The 13,365-nt window shown below is 52.4% G+C and overlaps 1 protein-coding gene across 6 annotated transcripts in view; it reads left to right on the plus strand.

Moving 5' to 3' along the window:
* The window catches only part of LOC144719406 (homeobox protein cut-like 1), a 205,525-nt gene that overhangs the window by 53,864 nt on the left and 138,296 nt on the right, over positions 1-13,365 (plus strand). The window contains exon 1 of one of the 6 annotated variants that reach the window (XM_078595294.1): positions 13,037-13,245. The exons of the other annotated variants lie outside the window; for them this stretch is intronic. The gene's annotated coding sequence lies outside the window, so the exon portion shown is untranslated. Of the gene's footprint in view, positions 1-13,036; positions 13,246-13,365 lie in introns of those variants that run through there. 6 annotated transcript variants of the gene reach the window in all.

The following is a 13,365-nucleotide window of genomic DNA, read 5'->3' on the forward strand; positions in this document are numbered from 1 at the left end:
ACCACCACCAGCAACAGCAAAGACAAAGATGCCCTCCCTCCCCGTGTAGCCTTAACAGACTGTTGGGGCAAGTGCTGTGAGCGAGTAGCAACTTCGAGGGCCAGCACGGCACACGAGGGGGTGGGTGGCCAGCACCACGCCCGGCCGCCTTTGTCTCCCCAGCGGCGATGTTTACACACCGCACCAGCTACTCATTTGAGACCGAGTTGACCTAGGGGAGGCCCAGGACCGGTTGAGATAATCGTCACTGGTGTTGAGCGGGAATGGTAGTGCAGCCACCGCTCCCCACCAGCAGTAGCACCACCAGCACCACCAGCACCAGGAAGAGCAGTAGCATCACCACCACCACCGTGAACAACAACAGCAGCACCATCAACACCACCGTGGCCACCGCCACCACAACCGTTACTACCACCGCCACCACCACCAGCGTCACGAGGCACCAGTTCAACTCCCACCAAGCACCACCTCACCCCTGTCTCAACCCATTCAGCCCCCCCACACCTCGCTGCCTCCCTCTGAACCCTTCAAATCCCAACGTTCAACCCACTAATCTCTCCTGCCGAGGCAGGAGAGAAAAAACAAACCCAAGAGCCTAAAATTGGCTCAGCTCGGTCATGAGAAGGTTTGCGTTAATGTCTGGAAATTGGTGCCCGCGGCAAACGAAAAATACTTAAACGTGCAGCGAGACTCGGACGCACGCCAGCCGCGCTGGTGCGCTAGAGGAGGGGTCGGCAACCTACGGCTCCGGAGCCGCATGCGGCTCTTTGCGGGCTGCTTCTTGACAATATGTACGTACGTACAGTATGTACTCAGATGCATTGCGGCTCTTGAAATACTGAATTTTGTACCGAATTGGAAAGAAATGGCTCTTCTTGTTATTTTGGTTACCGACCCCTGCGCTAGAGGAGGAAAGGCCATCTCTGCTGCCACGTGCGCTCAGTTGCCCGTCAATACGCGTGCGTGACACGTCTGTGTGTTTGTTGTGCGTGCGCGTCAATTGGCGCGTGGTGTGCCCGGTGCGGTGTGTATGAAACATCGCCGCTGGGGAGAGGTGCTGGCCACCCACCTCTACCTCCTCGTGGCCTGCAATAAAAGGTGTTCGCTAACAGCACTTGCCCCCAACAGTCTGTTATAAGGCTATGCAGGGGATCTTTGCCTTTGTGTGTGTGTGAAATTGTGAGTTAATGTGTGAATGTGTTTGTGTGAATGAGCGTGTGTGTGTGAATGTGTTTGTGTGAATGAGCGTGTGTGTGTGTGTGTGAATGTGTTTGTGTGAATGAGCGTGTGTGTGTGTGAATGTGTTTGTGTGAATGAGCGTGTGTGTGTGTGTGTGAATGTGTTTGTGTGAATGAGCGTGTGTGTGTGAATGAGCGTGTGTGTGTGTGAATGTGTTTGTGTGAATGAGCGTGTGTGTGTGTGAATGTGTTTGTGTGAATGAGCGTGTGTGTGTGTGTGTGAATGTGTTTGTGTGAATGGCTGGATGAATGAAGGTCTGAGCGAGTGAATGACGGGCGTGGTGCCGGCCTTCGTAGGTGTTCGCGAACAGCACTTGCCCTATAAGTATGTCGAGGCTGTATGGGGGATCTTTGTCTGTATGCATGCTTCTGTGGATTCACTGTGTGCGAGTGAGTGTAAGTGTGCGAGCGTGCGTGTGTGTGCGCTTCCGTGCGTGTCCGTACGAGCACGCATGTGAGTGTGTGTGTCTGTACCGGCATGTGAGTGTGTGTGTGTCTATACCGGCATGTGAGTGTGTGTGTCTGTACCGGCATGTGAGTGTGTGTGTGTCTGTACCGGCATGTGAGTGTGTGTGTCTGTACCGGCATGTGAGTGTGTGTGTGTGTCTGTACCGGCATGTGAGTGTGTGTGTCTGTACCGGCATGTGAGTGTGTGTGTGTCTGTACCGGCATGTGAGTGTGTGTGTGTCTGTACCGGCATGTGAGTGTGTGTGTCTGTACCGGCATGTGAGTGTGTGTGTGTCTGTACCGGCATGTGAGTGTGTGTGTCTGTACCGGCATGTGAGTGTGTGTGTGTCTGTACCGGCATGTGAGTGTGTGTGTGTCTGTACCGGCATGTGAGTGTGTGTGTGTCTGTACCGGCATGTGAGTGTGTGTGTGTCTGTACCGGCATGTGAGTGTGTGTGTGTCTGTACCGGCATGTGAGTGTGTGTGTGTCTGTACCGGCATGTGAGTGTGTGTGTCTGTACCGGCATGTGAGTGTGTGTGTCTGTACCGGCATGTGAGTGTGTGTGTGTGTCTGTACCGGCATGTGAGTGTGTGTGTCTGTACCGGCATGTGAGTGTGTGTGTCTGTACCGGCATGTGAGTGTGTGTGTCTGTACCGGCATGTGAGTGTGTGTGTCTGTACCGGCATGTGAGTGTGTGTGTGTCTGTACCGGCATGTGAGTGTGTGTGTGTCTGTACCGGCATGTGAGTGTGTGTGTCTGTACCGGCATGTGAGTGTGTGTGTCTGTACCGGCATGTGAGTGTGTGTGTCTGTACCGGCATGTGAGTGTGTGTGTCTGTACCGGCATGTGAGTGTGTGTGTGTCTGTACCGGCATGTGAGTGTGTGTGTGTCTGTACCGGCATGTGAGTGTGTGTGTGTGTGTCTGTACCGGCATGTGAGTGTGTGTGTGTCTGTACCGGCATGTGAGTGTGTGTGTCTGTACCGGCATGTGAGTGTGTGTGTGTCTGTACCGGCATGTGAGTGTGTGTGTCTGTACCGGCATGTGAGTGTGTGTGTGTCTGTACCGGCATGTGAGTGTGTGTGTGTCTGTACCGGCATGTGAGTGTGTGTGTGTCTGTACCGGCATGTGAGTGTGTGTGTGTCTGTACCGGCATGTGAGTGTGTGTGTCTGTACCGGCATGTGAGTGTGTGTGTGTCTGTACCGGCATGTGAGTGTGTGTGTCTATACCGGCATGTGAGTGTGTGTGTCTGTACCGGCATGTGAGTGTGTGTGTGTCTGTACCGGCATGTGAGTGTGTGTGTGTCTGTACCGGCATGTGAGTGTGTGTGTGTCTGTACCGGCATGTGAGTGTGTGTGTGTGCGCGTGAGTGAGTGAGTGAGCGTGCGTGTGTGTGCGTGAGCTTGTGTGTGCGAGCGAGCGTATGTGTAAGTGCGTGTCAGTGCGTGTGTGCGTGAGCGAGTGTGTATTTTTCGCAGTATGAGATTTCGCCTGGGCGTGGTGCTGTACAAGGAAGTTGGCACCACCCGATAATTTAGCGTAATAGGCGGCGTAATTGATTTAGCAAACATGGGGACGGACTAATGATCATTACAAATGATGTCAGCCATCCGCTTCAGGAAGGGAAATCAACGTGAATGGCTGATATTGCTGTAATTAGTCTGGCGTCTGCGTGCCTAACTTCTCTGCACCCCCCCCTCTCTTACCGCCTGCCCCAAAAAAGAGAAATATAAAAAAAGAAACCAATAGAGAAAGAAAAATCGACGTCTTTGAGCGAAAGTAAATGTTTGTTATTTTTGGCGTTTGCCTGGCGAGGTTCTTGTGAGTGGAGTAGCAGCAGCGGCAGTGCGATTTTGTATTTTTTTTCCCTCGTGGGTGTAATTTTCTTAAGTTAAAACCCATTCACAAACGGTGTATACTTCTTAAAAATAATACGTAGATATTTTTCTTTTAAACCCAGATTATCGCAATCTGCTTCGGATGCGACGGAAAAGATGAGCGAGATGAAGGCTGCTTGCGATCGGCGGCGGCGGCACGGGTTAGCGCACAACGCGAACTGAGAACCAAGCGACCCGAGTTCGATTCTCTGATCTGCGAACCGGCCGTGGAGACCTCCCAGCCCCCCGATCCGCCCTGACCGACGCGGGTGAAGTATGGTCAAACAGCCCCCATTGGAGTGGGGGAGATATCCCTCGTTCGGCAGTGGATGGACAAAAGGGCTGTAAGGGATTATAATTGCCGCGCATGTATCCACCCGTACGTGTGCGCACAACGACGGTGTTTCCATTTCACTTTGAACTCTGTGGCCGTTTAATTTGCTGTCCTTCCCCCCCCCCGCGCACCTCCGATGAGCACGGTCGGCCACGCACACACGTGTTATTCTACCTGGGAACTGGCACGGGTGGTGTGCGGGCTGGGTGGTGCGGTGCTGGGTGGTGCGGTGCTGGACTGGGTGGTGCGGTGCTGGGCTGGGTGGTGCGGTGCTGGGCTGCTGTGGATCGGGATGAGCGGTGCGGTTGGGTGCTGCTGCCCATTCCTCACCCGACGGGAGAAATCCGTCGCCAGCGCGGCTCCATTCACGCGGTGCCCGTCCGGAGCGTGTCAACCACCAACTTACCGCCAGGCGGGCTCCACGCCACAGTCCGTGTTCGTTCGGAGCCACGGGGGGGGGGGGCAGCGGGTAGGGGCGAGTGGAGGGGGTGGCGTGCAGGGGGGGGGGAGCGCACGAGTCCTCGCAACGAGCAGGAAAAACAAGGGTCGTGTGAGTGAGTTCCAACACATTTCCTCGAATGAGTCCCAGCGTCTCTTGGTTGATCTCGGCGGTATGAAGCCTAGAAACCTCCGACTGCCCTCGCTGGTGGCGGTGGTGTGGTGACGACATCGATAGTGTGGTGACCACATTGATCGGACGATATTTCGTCTCTGTAGTTTTACCCTTTTAAGGGGGCGTTTTGGGCTTTTTTCTGTATTATGCGCGCGTTTTTTTAGTAGGTTTTAGGCCATGGGATAATTGGTTAGGGGGGGGGGGGCGGAGGCCCTTAGTTATTTTGATGCGTTTGTTTTACTTTCAACTTACGCACGTTGCAATTTGGGTTAAATGCCCTAGTAAGAAAAAAAAACCCCATAAATGTTGTGATTAATAGGGGACGGTTCACGGAAATTAGAAATAATGTCGCAGCGAAGCGTTTTGCGCGTTATGCGTAAACCACGGCGGAGCAGCTATGCGGTGTCCTAAAATCTTGTTTAAAACTATTACGCGCGGATTAAAACTACGTGTCCTGTAAGTTTTAATGAACGATTTAAGAGGCAATTTTGCTCAAAGTTCACTGCCGGGATAATTATTTTAAAGGGGTGGAGGGGGCGGCGGGTGTAAAACGCCCGTTATGGGTGGGGGGGTGTCTTTTGGGGTTGGCGTTGCGATTTCACAGAAAAAATCACAGACAATTCCCTCACCGTCGAGGTTAATTCTGAAATGAAGGGACGCGGTGGTAATGATGGTTTAACTCGACGGGAGAGGCGGGGGGGGGGGGGCGATGGCGTGGGGTTGGGGGATCAAGTGAAGTGTGGCCCTTAGAACGGTGGCGGTGAGCGGCGAGGCTGCTTGGTTGATGTGGGGGGGGGGGCTGGCGTGCCCCCCCCCAAACGGAATTTCTGCTTCGGGGGTTCCCAATGGGTACAGAAGAAGAACTCGGGATTCATGCTCTTAGTTCGGTAAAGTCACGTAGGTAAAAAATGAAATTAAAATTAATAAAAATAAAATAAAAAATAAAATGATGCAGCAAATCTGGCTGTGACGGTCCCACCTGATGACGGAGACTTGTGTTGCCTCCGAAACGTCGTGATTTTTATTTTTTATTTTATTTTTATTAATTTAAATTTCATTTTTTACCTACGTGACTTTACCGAAAGAACTAAGAAGATGAATCCCTGCAGTCACGAAAGCTTCAAATCTAGAATTAAGACCTCCGGGAGTTTCGTTTTTTTTGCGAATGTGATTTTTATTGTCTTCCCTTTAGCCTCTGCTTTACACGCAGTGTATTGGGGGGGGGGGGGCTGCTTTTGTTGTTGTGTTTTATTTTTTGTGTGTTTTTTTTAAAGAGCTGTTAATTAGTGGCAAATTACACGCCATAAACGTTTTTACGAGCTGCTTAGCGGAATGACCCAGATTTAAACGATCTTCTCGGTGCTGGTATTTAGGGAGATGGAGATGGAGCTCGTTTGCAGGAAGAGTTGTTAATGAAACGATTACTCGGCATCCCGGAGAATGACACGCGCTCGCGATTGTTGAGTCTGCGTGCAATTCGGCGCATAATGCACAAAAAATGAGCGCCATCTGGTCCGGGTGGTGACATTGGTTGCTGGTGCTGGCAATGTTGGTGGTGGCGGTAGCCAGTGGTGGTGGGGGTGGCAGTGGTGCCAGTGGTGGCAGTGGTGTTGGATGGAGGTGTGGGCAATGGCGGAGCCAAGATTTTCAGGTGGGGGGGGGGCAACCCCTCCAGCAATGAAATCTTTTAGGAGTTGTTCGTAAGGAGTTGTCCCTTGCTTTTTATTTGACGCGTGTGCGGCGATGGCGCAGCCATCGATCGAGGGTCGAATTCGAACCGTGTTGTGTGATCGGCATCGCGCTCGCTGAAGGTGTTTGCCTTCAGGGAAGTCGTGTACTGTATACGCAACTGCGCACAATTCTGTGAGTCACTTATAACCGCTTTGCCGTTACTTATTGCCAATTATGGGCTCAGACTATTGTCCTATCATCTCATAGAGTTCCTGGCACGTAATAATATGCTACACAGTGGCAGTGGGGGTCGCAAAATGCCGATTTATTACCAAGTGGAGAGACTTTGACTGCGGAGGGAGCTGGTAGGAACGTTGGGTTGCTCGGTCAATGGCCAGGGTCAACGGCGGCGTGGTGTATTCCACAAATATGCCCGACTGTGAGGGCGGGCACAAGCCGGCGTGAGTAGGTTAAACGTTGAGTTTTATAAGGGCACCACGGGGTGACCAGCCCCTCCCCACCCAGCCCCACCCCTCCCACCCCCCACCCAGCCCCACCCTCCCCACCCAGCCCCTCCCTCCCCACCCAGCCCCTCCCTGCACGACAGACGGACACAATAATCCCCTGTGGGCTGGTGTAATTAGGAGGTTCCTACCAGTATTAACATTACATTTGTTATCATGTTACAATGTAGTTTTATCCGTTTTTTTTGTCCATTAAAAACGACAGTCCCATATAAATGTTCAAAACTTTTTTTGAAGCACCCTGTACATTTGGGGACTCGGTGAGACTTTCCCAGGGTCCATCGAAGAGGCTCCATCTACGTTTGTAGGCCTCTTGTCACTCCACTGCTGGATGAGGACCCTCCGCCATACGACGGTGGGGCTAATTTGACCTCGCCGGTCACTGCAGTCTGTTGAAGGCCGCCTTCGAAGGCCGCCGTAGCCCCGCGACAGCGTGGCGGTCACCCATCCAAGCGACCTGCAAGGCCCGACCGCCGCTTTTCGGCTTCTGCGATCGGACGAGATCGGGGCGCATTCTGATCGTTGAAATGGTTTGGCAACAGCACACATTGTCTTCTATGCTTTTAAGATACGAACCAAAAAGGCCCCCTTGCATGCTCTGGTTCCGGTCTTTTAGTCGTCACCAAGGGCCGGGGCCAAAACTCGCGGAGAAAGTGGGCGGCCTTCAGTTTGCATGGCGCTCGCCTGTGGAACAGGCCTGCCAGGGGATCTGAGGGCTTCACAATCATTCAGCAATTTTAAGTTAAATCTTAAGACTTAAATTTTTAAACTTGCTTTTACTTAAGATTATTTTATCGTGTTATATCTATTTTTTAATATGCCTCCGATAGCAATTTATTAGAATGCTATTTTGTTTTGTATGGAAATTGCTTTTATTGTCCTTGCGATTTAGTCTTTTAACAATGTTTTATTTTATCTGTACAGCACTTTGAATTGCATCTTTTGCACGAAATAGTGCTATAGAAGGAAAGACTTGATTGATTGATTGATTTGGGCCTAGGACTGTAAGCGGGGCGTCTTCTTTTGAGATGGAATTCCGACCACACGGAGCCATCCGCCGGGAAACGTCGGCGTGAGGAATTGATGACAAGGTGAGCTGCTGAGGGGAGCAGTGGCGCGGAGTTGCCCCGGATAGTGTGCGGGTAACGCGCGGATTATTTGGAAGCGCCGCCCTCCCCATCTTTGTGATGTCGTCGATTATTCTCTCGGTTTGGCTCGGAGTGAAAGTTTAACTCGGCGCAGTTTCATATTTATATAAAACAAATGTTTTTTTTACATTTTTTTTACTCACCTTCCCCTATTCCGCGCCTTCCCGACTAATTTAATTTTTCAAACGGTTTTTAATTACTCCACCGGCTCACAGAGCGGCGGTGTGGGGCCGGCACTTTACGCGAAACAGGGCGCACTTTGACGGCGTTTCTGTGGGACGTGCTCGCGCGCTCAATGGCCTGGCTCATTCGCGACAGCGGCAAACGCGCGGTCACTTACGGAGCGTGGGGGGGGTTGGAGTAGGGGGCGAGGGAAGGGTCGGGGAAACCGTCACATTGCACGGGAGTGGCCGGGTTGTGTCGCACATAATCGAAAATCGCTCCACCGCAGAATATCGTATTCGCCGTTTTCACGACAAAAACGTTTTCACCGATAAAAAAAAACGACAACCCCCTTTGTGAATCCACCGGTGGATCAAGGCCGCCCCCCGCCACGCAGTGTCGGCCGCGTGGCTTGTTTGACCGTACTTCACCACGCCGGCCGGTGCGTGGCGGCAGGTGGCAGTGGAGGCATCGCCCACCACTGATGAGAGCCGTGGTCGCACAGTAAAAAAATCTCTCCGTCGTTGCATTTACGCGCCGTTCAAATGCGCATCCCCAAGGTTTGGAGTCGTTCAAGTGAGGACCGCTTGTTTTCCTCTGCTGAACCAAACCAGCACAGCTGTATTCCGTATTGTGTGTCTCTAGTGCCTCTTCATATTGTTGTTATTTTTTTTAGTTCAACCGTTGCCTTGAGCCCTCCCCTTCAGAGATGTGGCCTCAGCCGCTACATATCTCTTTGTGTAGCGAGCAGCATTTTTTAATTGTCTGCACGATCCTTTCTTTGTGTTGTGGTTTAAAAAATAAAATGCAACGATCTGTTCGTTGACGTGCCCTGTCTCGGCATTTTGGTCCTTGCTTACAGCCGCGCGGTAATTCCTGAGTTCCACAGCAGCCTTCATAACCGCCAATGATGTCCGATTCCTCCGTAACCGAGTGCAGCTGTCCTTATCCAAACTCGCCCGCTGCTGTGAAGTGAACAACACGGATGTGACGATACAGTTTCATCCATGATTCAAACCGATTTTTATGCACACGCTGAATCGTGCACTTGCAAATTCGACCTTTGCGACGAATGCAAATTAAATACCTACGTTACATTCACCCTAAACTGTGCAAACGGAACAGAGGCTATTTGAGACAATACAAATGAGATGGTTAAAAAAGACGAAAAATTCCACGTTGTTCAAATTGTTGAAATTAATGAAATCCGGCGGTTGGAGTGGTTTGGACAGTGGGGCGTTTGAGGCGGTTGAGGCGGGTGGGGCGTTTGAGGTGGTTGGAGTGGTTAAGGTGGTTGGGGCGGTTAAGGTGGTTCAGGTGGTTCAGGTGGTTGAGGTGGGTGGGGCGGTTAAGGTGGATGGGGCTGTTGGGCGGTTGGGACGGTTGGGGTGGTTAAGGCGGTTAAGGTAGGTGGGGCGGGTGGGGCGGTTGGGATGGTTAAGGTGGTTAAGGTGGGTGGGGCGGTTGGGGTGGTTAAGGTGGTTAAGGCGGTTAAGGTGGGTGGGGCGGGTGGGGCGGTTGGGGTGGTTAAGGTGGTTAAGGTGGTTAAGGTGGGTGGGGCGGGTGGGGTTGGTGGGGTGGTTAAGGTGGGGGTGGCTGTTGGGGCAGTTGGGGTGGTTAAGGTGGTTAAGGCGGTTAAGGTGGGTGGGGCAGGTGGGGTGGTTGGGGTGGTTAAGGTGGTTAAGGCGGTTAAGGTGGGTGGGGCGGTTGGGGCGGTTGGGGTGGTTAAGGTGGGTAGGGCGGTTGGGACGGTTGGGGTGGTTAAGGCGGTTAAGGTGGGTGGGGCGGGTGGGGTGGTTGGGGTGGTTAAGGTGGTTAAGGCGGTTAAGGTGGGTGGGGCGGTTGGGGTGGTTAAGGTGGTTAAGGTGAGTGGGGTGGGTGGGGCGGTTAAGGTGGGTGGGGCTGTTGGTTGTGGTTGGGGTGGGTAAGGTGGGTGGGGCTGCTGGGGTGGTTGGGGTGGTTAAGGTGGTTGGGGCTGTTAGGGCTGTTAGGGCGGTTGGGGCGGTTGGCTTAGGGATGGGGCTGAATTGTGCCGAGTGGACATCAAGAATCATGTGACACCATTCACAGGAGTTGGCCATTGTGTTGCAGGGGGTCATGGCCCAGTCCCTAAATGTGCGTGGCCTCAGCGCGGGCCAGAGAAGCCTCCATTCACCTAACAACGCCGCCCTTTCTCTTACAGCGCCGTGTTTGGTTTGGCACACCGTAGAATCCTACCATTAATACGTTTGATTAAAACCGAACGCCTTTAATATACCGTGGCCGGGTATATACCGTCTTAAAAACAGTGAATCAATTATCTTATTTTTATACGTTGCGTGCCATGTCCGCGGGAGCTTTTGATAGATTTGTGATTTTTTTGTTGTCATTCATAATTCTTAAACCATTTGTTTTTCTTTACCGCGGTTCACGTTTCGCCACTTTGCCAACGACCGCCCCGGGGGGGGGGGGGGGGGCTGGAATCTCAGCACCGGGAGCACGGTGAGAGAGAGTGGGCCCCCTTGTGTGCCCGCTGACATTGCGTTGGCGCACGTGGCCGCCGCCGCCGCCGCAGTGGTAGTTTTCCACAAACACCGCGATTGTCCCAGTGTGGCGCGCCCTCACGTGTCCTGGTGCCCGTCTGGTGTGTAAACGTCACCGCTAGGGAGACAAAGGCGGCCGGGCGTGGTGTTGAACACCCCCCCCGCCCCCTCCTCATGTGCTGTGCCGGCCTTCATAGGTGCTACTATTTGTGAACAACACTTGCCCCAAAAGTCTGTTCGGGCTATACGGTGACCAGAGTTCGATTCCCGCTCACAACCAACAACATTGACGAATATTTTGCACTGGTCCTGGGCCTCCCCTACGTCAACTCGGCCATAAATGAGTACCTGGTACAGTGTGGGGAGACAAAGACGGTCGGGTGTGGTGTTGGCCACCCGCCCCCTTCGTGTGCCGTGCTCGTGAACAACACTTGCCCCAACAGTCTGTTCTGTATGCACCATTGGGAGTGATGCAGTGGCTAGCATACCGTGCGATAAATCTTGCCACCCGAGTTTGACTCGCAACCGGGCTCTAGAAGCCCTATCGGAAGCGGTTCTGGGCCCCCACTAGGTCGACTCCACCATAACCTGCGTGGTCTGTAAGCATCAGCGCTGGGGAGAACACAGGCAGCCGGGAATGGTACTGACCATACTACAGCCCCAAAAGTCTGCAGGTTACACGTGGAGGTTAGGGGGGGGAATCTTTGTCTATGGGAACGAAGTGTGTTAAACTGTGTTGAACTGTTTCGATTTAAAGCTTGCGTGACTGCAGGGATTCATCTTCTTGGTTCTTTCGGTAAAGTCACGTAGAATGGAAATAATAAAATAATAAAAATAAAACATAATAAAATAATTCTCACGACGTTTCGGCCACAACGCAAGCAGCCGTCCTCAGGTGAAGAACAGGTCTGTCAGAAAGACGCTGTCGAAACGTCGTGAGAATTATTTTATGATGTTTTATTTTTATTATTTTATTATTTCCATTCTACGTGACTTTACCGAAAGAACCAAGAAGATGTGTTAAACTGTGTTAACGAGATGGAGCAGGCTCGCGTACAGAGTTGCCGCTGGTGAACGCGCGTCTGGAAAGCCGCTGGGGCTGATCGAGACGGAGAGAGACTTTTTTTGTGTTTCTCCTTTCCCTCCGCGGTTAGATGGATTTATTTATTTCATTCACATTGAGACGCACAATCGGCGCCGTAATTATAAAGTGTGTGCCCGGGTGAATTGCACGCGGCTCTCAAAAACCTCCCCGACTGCCACTTTCGAACACGAAGCGGAGGCGGGGGGGGGGGCGATGGGGGCCTCTGTCCGTCGCGATTCCGCGGGAGTTTTAATTTAAACGGCGCGAGCGTTAATAGCGGTGTTACGTCGCGAAGCCGTCAAAGCTTTGTTCTTTTGGAGATTGCTTAAAAAAAAAACTTTATTTCCCCTCTGCACGGTACAGATTGAGAGATTTTTTTGGTGTTTGATCCCCCCTCCCTCCCCCCCCCCCCCATTAGCGCACGATCTCCATGTTGAAGACGGAACTGTTCGTTCGCTTGAAAATGTTTCAATTAAACTTCCGAAAACGCCGTGAGAAAAAGTTATTACTGAGTAATTGCGCGCAGACACGTCGAGCTAAAGTGTTGGCACCAAGATATTAAACGACGTTATTAAAAATGCGACGACGTGGATTTAAAAAAAAAAAACTTCTCTCCATCCCTTGTCTCTTCACTATGCTTGTTATTTATTTATTTATTTCCCCCCCCGGGCAGAGCAATGGCTCGCGAACTTTTATTTTCTTTTACGATGGCTCGCGAACTTAACAACGCAGTTTGCGCGGCGTTGTTGCCGGCACGCGGACGGACGGTCAGTACCACGGCGGAACTCGGAGACGCGTAAATTGACGAGCGGCCGTGGCTCATTCGTTACCCAATTTTAATTCGGTGGACGCGAATGAACGACGAACAGTCGGGGGATGTCTCTCCCCCGTGTGTAGCATTTAATGGCAGTTTTTGTCATCCGCCCGTTGGGCATAAAGGTTTTGATTTTGTGGGTCTGGCAGGACTAGCAGTGGATGTTATCTCGACCGAGATTGTTTGTAATGGCAAGGGCGATACTGTTTTTTTTTTCTTACATTAAACTAAAAGCTCGGGACGACATTTAAGGAATTGGCCAAACACCGCAAAGCAGCAGCCTGTTTAAAAAAAAAAACCCGTCCGAAAGAAGACTTTGGCGAGACTTTCCCGCACGATGAAGATGTCTCGTCGCGCGGGGCTGCGTTAGGAGCGCTGGGTACGAAGGAGATACGCAACGTGAAATGCAGAAGCGCGCGCGTGTGCGCGCAGGGGGCAAACGCCGCTGCGATTGAGAGATGATCTCCGCTCGAGTTGCTTCCTCCTCCTTGTTAATGCTGTAAATTCCTCCTACGCCAAATTCTCCGTCACAAGTCACCGGTTAACCCTACCTCCCTCCCTCCCTTCCTCCCTCCTGCCCCCACCTCCCCATGTGTGCCGCCCCTTACGACGACCTCCTCCTCTCCCACCCTTCACCCCAAAACGGCTGCCCCTCCTCCTCCTCCTCATCCTCCTCCTCCTCCCCAACCGCCCCCCGAGCATTTTATTACTCCCGCTGCTCTCTTTCAACCCCGACGCTCTCAAAAATGCTTTCCTGTCCCGTTCGGTAACCATTTATGGTTTTGCCGCGCTAAATCTCCAGCGCGTCCTGGTATGTCGTGGCGTTCCTTCGCGCCCCGAACGTTTCTCGCGGCGTCGTCCGTGTCGGTGCGGAGAGAGACGACCCCCCCCCCCTGCCCTGCTCCTTCCCCCTCGGGGTCGTCGGTTGTTG

Source organism: Lampetra planeri, chromosome 6 (genome assembly GCF_965212315.1).
Source record: "Lampetra planeri chromosome 6, kcLamPlan1.2.h2, whole genome shotgun sequence".
Lineage (NCBI taxonomy): Eukaryota > Metazoa > Chordata > Hyperoartia > Petromyzontiformes > Petromyzontidae > Lampetra > Lampetra planeri.